Raw genomic sequence first — 10,842 nt, forward strand, 5'->3', positions numbered from 1 at the left:
TTTCTTCATAGAATGGTGTAGACAGAATCCATATCACACAAGGTTAAGAAATGAGAGGTGGGGAAGGAAATGGAAGCTCTCAGTACAAACTTCAAATGCCAGAAAGGAGTCCTCCTGAGTAATTGGGCTCAAATTCATAACCAGAGTCGGTCAGCCATTGTTTACAGAGCCCCTCATGCACTCTTCATTGCAGGGAAAATGCACAGACTGGGCTGCCAAGCCTTCTGCACAGTGTTCCTGCCATCTGAGTTGACCCTTCTAAGAGAGCTCCAATAAGACTGAGACTTTCCCAGTCTAACTGGAGCTGTGCATCTATATCTCCTTTCACATCTTCACCAAAGTGGCTAAACTCTGGCCAGTCAAGACAGTGTGTTTTAGACCAATAAGACTGTGGATTTGGAATCCTCATTTGCTTGAGAACATGCCAAATCAGGGTCAACTTCTTTAAAATAAAAAACTTAGTGTTGGCTGATTCTTTGCATTCTAAGTTGGTACATATTTACATTATCCTTTTCAGAGGTGGGAGTAGCAGCATGAATGGACCTGTGAGTGCTCTCAGAGAAGGACTTGCACTGCCCTGATGCATGACACACTAGATTTGTGAAAACCTGAAAGTGAATGGCTAGACAGAGGATAGTTAAGCCATCTTTTAGATGTTGGTCCTGGGAGCTATGCCTCTCCATTTGCACCTGGTAAGCACTTCCTAGCTAGTTGACTTTCATATTTAGCTTTTACCAGCAAAAGCAATACTGTGGCATGCCATAACCAACACAGCAATTCTGAAACCATTCCAAAACATAAAGGAGAACATTTCTCAGCAAAAACACATTCATTTTATTCCCTCTTGGCTTAAAAAGAAAACGTATTACAAACCACATTCCATAAGTAGATTTGAAAGTAAAAACTTTTATTTCTCATAATAATGGTGAAGACAGAATTTCATGTTAATAGCATAGACTTAAAAATCACTTACATTTGATACTTGTTCACCCAAAGGCAAACAAAACAGAGTTAGAATGTTAATAGTAACCAATTCTACCACAATAAGTTTTATTAAAAAAAAAGAGAGAAGAGCTTTGGATATCAATTAGTTGAGTCCTTGATTTTCTGATGAAAAATGTAAAGCATGAGGTTAACAGAAATGCACAATAAAATAAGCTAGTGTAGGTAATATGGCATTTGATCCTAGTTAATATGTGTATGTAGAATAGTATATACAGTTATCATAGATAACTAATATGATAAAAAAAATCTCATGTATTTCTCTTTTAAAACTTATTTTTGATTATATTTCTTTCCATTACCATTTGTCCCCCTTATACTCTCCTCCCCCATCAATGACCACACTGTTGTCCATGACCATGGGTCCTTTTCCCCTTTTGCTCTGTCTCTCCATGTTCTAAAGCCCCCAGTCCCACAGCTGTCAGCCTGCGCTCTCTCTATGAGTCTGTCTCTATTTTGCTTGTTGGTTCAAGTTGTTCATTAGATTCCACCTGAGTGAAATCATGTGGTATTTGTCTTTCTCCGACTGGCTTATTTCACTTACAATAATTCTCCAGGTCCATCCATGCTGTCACAAAGGGTAAAATGTAGAATACCTGCATAGTAGTGGTATTCCATTGTGTAAATGTCCCCTAGTTATTTTATCCACTCATCCACTGATGGATATTTGGGCTGCTTCTTATCTTGTCAAGTGTAAATAATGCTGCAGTGAACATAGGGGTGCTTTTGTTCTTTTGAATTAGTGTTTTGGGTCTCTTTGGATACATTCCCAGAAGTAGAATTGCTGGGTCATAAGGCAGTTCCATTTTTAGTTTTCTGAAGTATCTCCATACTGCTTTCCACAGTGATTGCACCAATCTTCATTCCCACCAAGAGTGCAAAATAGGTTCCCCTTTCTCCACATCCTTGGCAGCACTTGTTGATATTTGTTGATTTATTGAGGATGGCCATTCTGACAAGTGTGAGGTGATATCTCATTGTGGTATTAATTTGCATTTTTCTGATGATTAGTGATGCTGAGAATCTTTTCATATGTCTATGGGCCATCTGTATGTCCTCCTTGGAGAAGTGTCCCTTCAGGTACTTTGCCCATTCCTTAATTAAATATTTTTTGGTGTTGAGTTTTATAAATTCCTTATAAATTTTGGATATTAGGCCCTTATCAGATGTATTGACAAATATGTGCTCCTGTTCAGTGGGTTTTTTCATTTTGTTGATGGTTTCCTTTGCTGTAAAAAAAAAACTTTTTAGTTCAATGTAGTCCCATCTGTTAATTTTTTCTTTTGTTTCCCTTGCCTGAGGAGATGTGCAGATAAAATAATGCTATGAGCAGTGTTCGAGATTTTACTGCCTATGGTTTCTTCTAGATTTTTATGGTTTTTAATTTAACTTTTAAGTCTTTAATCTTGAATTTATTCTTGTGTATGGTATAAGAAGGTGGTCTATTTCCTTTTTCTGCATGTATCTGTCCAATTTTCCCAATACCATTTATTGATTAAACTGTCTTTAGCCTACTGCATGTGCTTGGTTCCTCCATCAAATATTAATTGACCATAAAGGTATGGGTTTATTTCTGAGTTCTCTACACTTTTCCTTTGATATATGTGTGTGTGTTTATGCCAGTACCATGCTATTTTGCTTACTGTGGCATTATAGTACATTTTGATATTAGGTAGCGTGATTTCTCCAACCTTGTTTTTCTTCTCAAGATTGTAGTTCTATCTGGGGCCTTTTGGGATTCCATATGAATTTTAAAATATTTGTCCTAGTTATGTGACATACATCTTTGGCATCTTGATAGGAATTATGTTGAAACTATAATTGTTTTGGGTAGTATGGATATTTTAATGATGTTAATTTGTCCTATTCATGAACATAATATGTGCTTCCACTTATTTGTATCTTCTTCAATTTCTTTCTTTAGTGTCTTATAATTTTCTGAATACAAGCCTTTTACATCCTTGGTTAGATTTATTCCTAGGCATTATATTCTTTCTGAGGCAATTGTGAATGGGATTGTTTTCTTAATTTCCCTTTCCGATAGCTAATTATTGGCATATAAAAATTCAACTCATTTCTGGTTATTAACTTCATATCCTGCTACTTTCCTGAGTTCATTTATCAGGTCTTGGTGGACTTTTTAGAGTTCTGTATGTACAATATCATGCCATCTGCTAATAAACATAGCTTTACTTCTTTGTTTCCAATTCAAATGCCTTTTATTTCTTCCTCTTGTCTGATTGCTATGGCCAGGTCTCCTAGTACTATGTTGAACAAGAGAAGTAAAAGCAGACATCCCTATCTTGTTCTCAATCTCAAGGGGAATGCTTGTTGCTTTTGTTCATTGAGTATTTTGCTGGCTGTGGGTTTGTCATATACAGCCTTAATCATGTTTAGTTATGTTCTCTCAATTCCCATTTTGCTAAGGGTTTTATCATAAATAGTTGCTGGACTCTATCAAATGCTTTTTCTGCATCTATTGATAAGAATGTGTGGCTTTTATCCTTCATTTTGTTTATGTGGTGAATCATTTGTATTGATTTGAGAATGATGTACCAATCTTGCACTTGCAGAAGAAATCCCACCTGATCATGGTGTATGATCTTTTTGATGCATTGATGCACTTGGTTTTTTAATATTTTGTTGAGGATTTTAGCACCTATGTGCATCAGAGATATTGGCCTATAATTTTCCTTGTTTGTAGTGTCTTTTTCTGGCTTTGGAATTAGGATAACACGGGCCTTGTAAATTGAGATGGGAGTCTTTCCTCCCCTTGAATTTTATGAAATAGTTTGAGAAGGAGAGGTCTTAGTTCTTCTTTCAATGCTTGGTGAAATTTACCTGTGAAACCACCTGGTCCAGGGCTTTTGTTTGTTGGTGTTTTTTGATTACTGTTTCAATTTCTGTATGTGTAATCTGTCTATGCAGATTCTCTGGTTCTTCCTGATTTAGTTTTAGAAGACTATATGTTTCTAGGAATTTATTCATTTCATCCAGGTTGTCCAATTTGTTGGCATACAGTTGTTTGTAATATTTTCTTATAATCCTTTGTATTTCTTTGGTGCCAGTTGCTATTTCTCTTCCTTCACTTCTCATTTTATTTATTTGGGTCTTTTCTCTTTTTTTCTTGACGAGTCTGGTTAAGGGTTTGTTGATCTTGTTCATCTTTTCATAGAATCTGCTCTTTGATTCTTTGATCTTTTGCAATTTTTTTTAGGCAATTTGTTTATTTCTGCTTTGATCTTTATTATTTCCTTTCTTCCACTCACTTTTGGCTTTGTGTCTTGTTCTTTTTCAAGCTTTTTTAAGTGTAAAGTCAGATTCTTTATTTGTGCTTTTTCTTGTTTCTTAAGATAGGCCTGTAATTCTATGAATTTCTCTTTTAGTATTGCTTTCCCAGTGTTCCACAGATTTTGGGCTGTTGCATTCTCATTTTGCATTTATTTCAAGGTATCTTTTTATTTCTTCCTTGATCTTATTGGTAACCCATTCATTGTTTAATAACATGTTATTTAGCTTCCTTGTTTTTGTGTATTTTTCAGTTTTATTCTTGTCATTATTTCTAGTTTCATAGCATTATGGTTAGAGAAGATGTTTGATGTGATTTCAGTCTTCTTAAATTTCTTCAGATGTGTTTTGTGTCCTCACATGTTGTCTGTCCTAGAAAAAGTTTCATGACCACCTCAAAAGAATGTATATTCTGCTGCTTTGGAGTGAAATGCTCTGAAGATATCAATTAAATCCATTTTTTCGAGTGTGTCATTTTAGACTGATGTCTCCTTGTTGATTTACTGTTTGGAAGATCTATCCACTTGAAGTCAGTGGGGTGTGAAAATTCCCAGCTATGACTGTATTTCTGTTGATCTCTCCCTTTATGTCCGTCATGATTTGATTTACATATTTAGATACTCCTATTTTGGGTGCATAAATGTTTACTAGGGTTATATCCTCCTGTTGGATTGTTTTCTTTATCATTATGTAGTGTCTTTTTTTTTTTTTTGCTCTTATTATAGCCTTGGTTTTAAAGTTTTTTTGTTGGACATACATATTGGTACTGCAGGTCTTGTCCCCTTAACATTTGTAAGATATATCTTTCTCCATTTGGCCCTTTACATTGAGACTGTTTGTTTCTTTCGTTCTGAGGTGGTACTCTTGGAGAAAGCGTATGTATGGATCTTGTTTTCTTAATCTATTCAGCTACCCTCTGTCTTTTGATTGGAGCATTTAAGCCATTTACATTTAAAGTGATTACTGATAGATACATATTTGTTGCCATTTTATCTTTAACTATTTTTTCCTCCTCCTCTCCCCCTTCCAATTCCCCTGTATCCCCTCTTCCTCCCCACCCTGCTCCTCTCTGTGACTGGCCCTGAGCAACTTGTTTGGAGCTATCAGCAATCCACAGCTTGTGGCTTCCTGCTGGGCCTGGGTATGTGCATGAAGAACCAGGATGCACAACCAAGGTTGGCTTTTACCAGCACTGGGCCCAGGGGAGGGACAGCTAGAGTCCCAGAGCTTCCAGAGGTCTGCCTCCGTCTGTAGGCTTTCTGTTAGGCTTGATCTCTGAAATGGCCTCCAGCTGCACACCTCAGCAGTCTGGCTTAACCTGCACAGAATGGGGTGAGAGGGATTCTTGAGGGTGGGGCTATTGCATCCCTTCAGCCTGATGCCACCTGGAGGGGAGTTCTCTGCGCTAGAACAATGGCTTGTACAATATGGGGAATGAATCAGCACAGGGATCCTGGCTCCTCACACTCAAGTTCTTTCCCCAGAGCCACCAATTCCAGAATCTCCTCATGCAGTTCTAGTCAACTTTGCTCTCCCTCTGCCAGAGCCCAGGGTTAAGTAGCTGCAAATGAAATCTTGTTCAATGGCCCTTTAAGAGGCTCTCTCCATCTCCAGTTATCTCTCCCTGGGTGACAGAAACCTCACTGCTTTTCACAGCTGGGTTCTTTTCTTGGCTTAGATCCTCTAGTATGGCCCCCTGCTTGGGGATCAGACCTCACACTTCTCAGAGGGACCCCCCCACAGCCACTGAAATATCCCCCTGAAACTTTAGCTGCTGCCCATGGGAGCCCAGCAGCCTTCTAGCACCTCCATACTTCCTACCAGCCTCATTGTGGTGGTGTGGTTTCTTCCTTAAGTTCTTAGTTACTAGGTTTCTCTCCCGTGTTCAGTTGGTTATTCAGCATCCTGAATAACCATTTTTCTGTAATGTAGTTGTAATTCCAGCTTGGTTCTGGGAGGAGGTTAGTGTAACTTCCACCTACTCTGCACCATCTGGGATCTTATGGATTTCTTTTAGTTAAAAAGTCACGGGCTTTAGATATGTGTTAATCATATTGCTCATTGACCTACTCAATTCTGGAAGAAAAAACAGAATATTTTTCTTGTGATGGAGAATTTTAATTCTACAAAAGCACAATTAGCAAGCATTTAATTTTTAATCTTTCTTTAAAAATCACGTGTTCTGAAACCTTCAAAATAAGAGAGTTCCAACTAAGCAGAAATATTGAGCATTTTTTATATATTTGTAGGCTATTTGCCTTTCTTTTTAACTCTTTAAAAGAGTTAAAATAGGCCAACTACCTTTTTTATGTGATATAAATTACAATTTTTTCCCTTAGTTTGAGTTTGCTTAGGCTTGGTCTTTTTTTCCTACCTTGTATGAATTCAAATTGAAATTCAAATTGACGTCCAGCTCCCTTTTTATATTTAGCCAGATAAATGTGGCAGGATATACTATAAAGACCACTATTAGAACTACAATTACACGGAAGTGTGCATGTTATATGCTGTTGGGTTGCCTCTGAATCTTGTAGACTTTGTGAATGAGAGATGTCCACAATGTCCAAGCCTCAACAGCTCTGCTCAGCTCCTGTAGACTCCTACCTGTGACTTCTTTTATGGGGTCAGTACATCACATATTTTGTCTTTTTATTTTTCCTAGCATTTATTATCTTTTCCATGGAACCTGGCCCTCTCATGAGGTGCTCAAAGTAGGACAGCTTCAGTTTTGTCTTTTGTCTTTTTTTTTTTTTTTTCACTTTCAGCAATGTTGTAGGCTTACTCTACTCCAGGATCCACTGGTTTGTCTTTCTAGTGCTTTAGGGTATCTTTAGAGCTCTCCTCCAACACCATATTGCAAATGAATCAATTATTTTTCTTCTTTACTATCCAACTTTCACATCCATACATAGTAATTGGGAAACACACACAAATCTATTTTTAAAATGTAGAGATGATGATATTTTCTAGAAATGTTTAGTGTAGCCTGTAATATTACACCAAATACAAGTTTATTAATTTGATAAAGTCTTAAAGCTCATGCATTGTTAGTTATTTTTTTTGTATTTTGAATCTAAAAATTATTTATTTAAATTTTTGTATGATTTTTTTAGTAAAAAGTGCTTTTGAAATAGGTCTTAGGAAATATATAGTTTAATTTTCTCCAGATCTTTCTCTGGAACAGTCTTGAGCCATTGCCTCTATTATCATTTAATGCCCTGTTAATAATTATAAATTACTTCTTTCCTCTTGAAATGAGAACTATATGTGGGGTCTAGGAGAAGTAAGGCCTGCTTTAGTGTGGTTGGTAAGGTAATAATGTGGGTGTAATAATTTATAGTTCTATTTTATTTTTTCCATTTATTTTATTTTGTTGTTCAAGTATTAAATTTGAACATTTCATCTAAAATGTCATATGGTGTGCTTGAGTGTGATATTTTTATGTTATGAAATCACATGCTTATGATTTTGTAATAAATGACTTTGTATTAAAAGGGGGGCGTTATTTGTGCCAGACACTGTATTTTACTCCAATCTGTCTAAAAGGAGTGGGTTCTGCTCTATAAAAGAAAAAATATATTTAAGAAAGATGTATGTGTAAGGAATTAAAACATTAAAACATGAACAGCAGTTATTAATAGGTAGTACAATTAAATGTCTTATTTTTATATTTTTCTCCTGCATTTTTCCAAATTCTCTTTAATAAGCCCATCCAATGCTAAAAATAATTGAAAATAAGAGAAAAATGACAAACTTGTAAACAGAAATCCTCGGCAACACCTTTTCCCTTTGAGTAATTGAGAGTACGTATTTATCCTAAGCGCAGTCTTTCCTTCGACCAGATGGTGTGTACTTTCAGCGCAAAGAAGGAAGATGGAGTGACAGTGTCCAAACTAAGAGGATGGAGCTTCCTGAGGTATTGGGAGAGCTTCAGCATCTTCAAGTGCACATGTCTGTACCTCTGTGAAGTCACTTCAGTGGTTTTATGAGTCTTGGATCTTTTTCTGTTGAAATGAATTGGCTCCTTTCCAACAATCATTTTAATTAGAGGTGTTCTCTAGCTTTAAGTACTTTGTCAAGGAAGGACACTGAGATAACAGGATTTTTTAATTTAGATGGCAGCATGGTCAACAGCTGAACTACCCAGAATTAATATGCTGATAATCACAGTGCTGGCATTACACACAGATTACAAGTTCAGAAGAAATGTTCTTTGGCCTCTGTTGTGGTTGCTGTGTAGGGCACAAGACAGTAAGCCATAAATTGAGATACTGAGTAGATAAGCGAGAGATTAATGATTAACTGACCTTCCCCCATTGCTTCTCTTGTCAAAAGTATTTTCAGAGTTGAGCAACTAAATAAAAAGAGCCTTATTCCAGAAAACCTACAGGTCCACTATAACACACAAGATCTCTCCTTGAGTCTCTTTTCTTTACCATGGTTATAGCAGGGGAAAGTGAACAGGGTCTGGTAGTGTAGAGGAGTGTCAGTTTTAAAGAGCATGTCCTACTTCCTTTATCTCAGTCAAGATAGAAAGGAGGTATTGTGTAGTCTAAGGCATCCAAATGCTTCCTTGGCCATGCTGAAGCCTCTCCTCTTCTTAAGGCCAGGAACACTGGTCTTCCACCAATGGAAAGACCCCTGATGATGTCCATCAGTTCACCTGACACTCCCAGTAATCAGTTACATGATCCCTAATCATTGTTTTCTGTCTCACTTAGAAGACTTCCCATATTATCTTACACATACATCATCATTGAGAATTCTCATGTCCTTCAAAATATGACTGTCTTTGTGGTCTGTTTCTTTTGGACATATCTTGAATCTTGTTTTCAATGCCATGCTTTCCACAGACATGGAGAATGCTTTGTTGGGTGTGGGTCCTGCCTAGCTAAGTTGTATCATGTGGTTACCTGTGTTCAAGTGGAAAGGAGTGTTGGACAGAAGGCACACTCAAGCATCATGCAAGAACTACTAGCAACAGTGTTCTTTCTTTGTTGTGTCTTTATCTGGTTTTGGGATTAGGATGATGCTGGCTTCATAAAAAGTTTGGGAATCTTCTGTCTTCTTGGATTTATTTGGACTAATCTGTGAAGGATAGGGGTTAGCTCTTCCTTAAATGCGTTGTAAAATTCTCCTGTGAAACCATCCAGTCAGGGCTTTTGTGTGCTGGGAGTTTTTTGATTACTGCTTTGATTTCATCAACTGTTATTGGTCTGTTCAGGCTTTCTGCTTCTTCTTTATTGAGTTTTGGAAGATTATAATTTTCTACAAATTTGTCCATTTCACCTAGGTTTTCAAATTTCTTGGCATATAGTTCTTCGTAGTAATTTCTTACAAGCCTTTGTATTCCTGTGGCATCAGTTGTAATCTCTCCTCTTTCATTTCTGATTGTGTTCATTTGGGTCCTCTCTCCTTTTTTCATGATGAGTCTGCTAAAACCCTTGTTGATTTTGTTTATCTTTTCAAATCTTGACAGCTACATGCAAAAAAAAAAAAAAGAACTTGACCACCAACTTACACCATACACAAAAATAAATTCAAGGTGGATAAAAGACTTAAATATAAGTTGTGACACCATCAAAGTCCTAGAGGAGAACATAGGCAGGAAAATCTCAGGTATTCCACACAGCAATATTTTTACTGATATGTCCCTTAGAGCAAGGGACATGAAGGAAAGAATAAACAAATGGGATCTCATCAAAATAAAAAGCTTCTGCATGGCTAAAGAAAATGGCATTAAAATGAAAAGAGAACCAACTGTATGGGAAAACATATTTGCCAATGATACCTCAGACAAGGGTGGGATCTCCAAAATATATAAAGAACTCTTATGACTCCAGTCCAGGAAGACAAACAACCCAACTAAAAAAATCGGCAAAAGACCTGAACAGACACTTCTCCAAGGAGGACATACAGAGTGCCCAGAGACATATGAAAAGATGCTCAGGATCACTAGCTATCAGAGAGATGCAAATTAAAACCACAGTGAGATACTACTTCACACTGGTGAGAATGGCCATCATAAACAAATCAACAAACAACAAGTGTTGGAGAGGATGTGGAGAGAAGGGAACCCTAGTGTATTGTTAGTGGAAATGAAGACTAATGCAGCCACTGTGGAAAACTGTACGGAATTTACTCAAAAAACTAGAAGTGGAACTGCCTTTTGATCTGGCAGTTCCACTGCTGGGATTATACCCTAAGACCCGAAACACCAATTCAAAAGAACCTATGCCCCTCAATGTTCATAGCAGTGTGATTTACAATAGCCAAGTGCCAGAAGCAGCCTAAGTGCCTGCCCATCAGTAAATGAATGGATCAAAAAACTGTGGTACATTTACACAACAGAATAGTATGCAGCAGAAAGAAAACAGGAGCTCCTACCCCTTGTGACAGCATGGTTGGAGCTGCAGAGCATTATACTAAGTGAAATCAGCCAGGTGGTGAAAGAAAAATACCATATGATCTCACCTTTAAGTGGAACCTAATCAACAAAATAAACAAGCAAGCAAAATATAACCAGAAATTAAAATTAAGAACAAATTGGCA

This window comes from Phyllostomus hastatus, unplaced genomic scaffold (genome assembly GCF_019186645.2).
Source record: "Phyllostomus hastatus isolate PE091 unplaced genomic scaffold, TTU_PhHast_1.1 phas_contig_283, whole genome shotgun sequence".
NCBI classification, from domain to species: domain Eukaryota; kingdom Metazoa; phylum Chordata; class Mammalia; order Chiroptera; family Phyllostomidae; genus Phyllostomus; species Phyllostomus hastatus.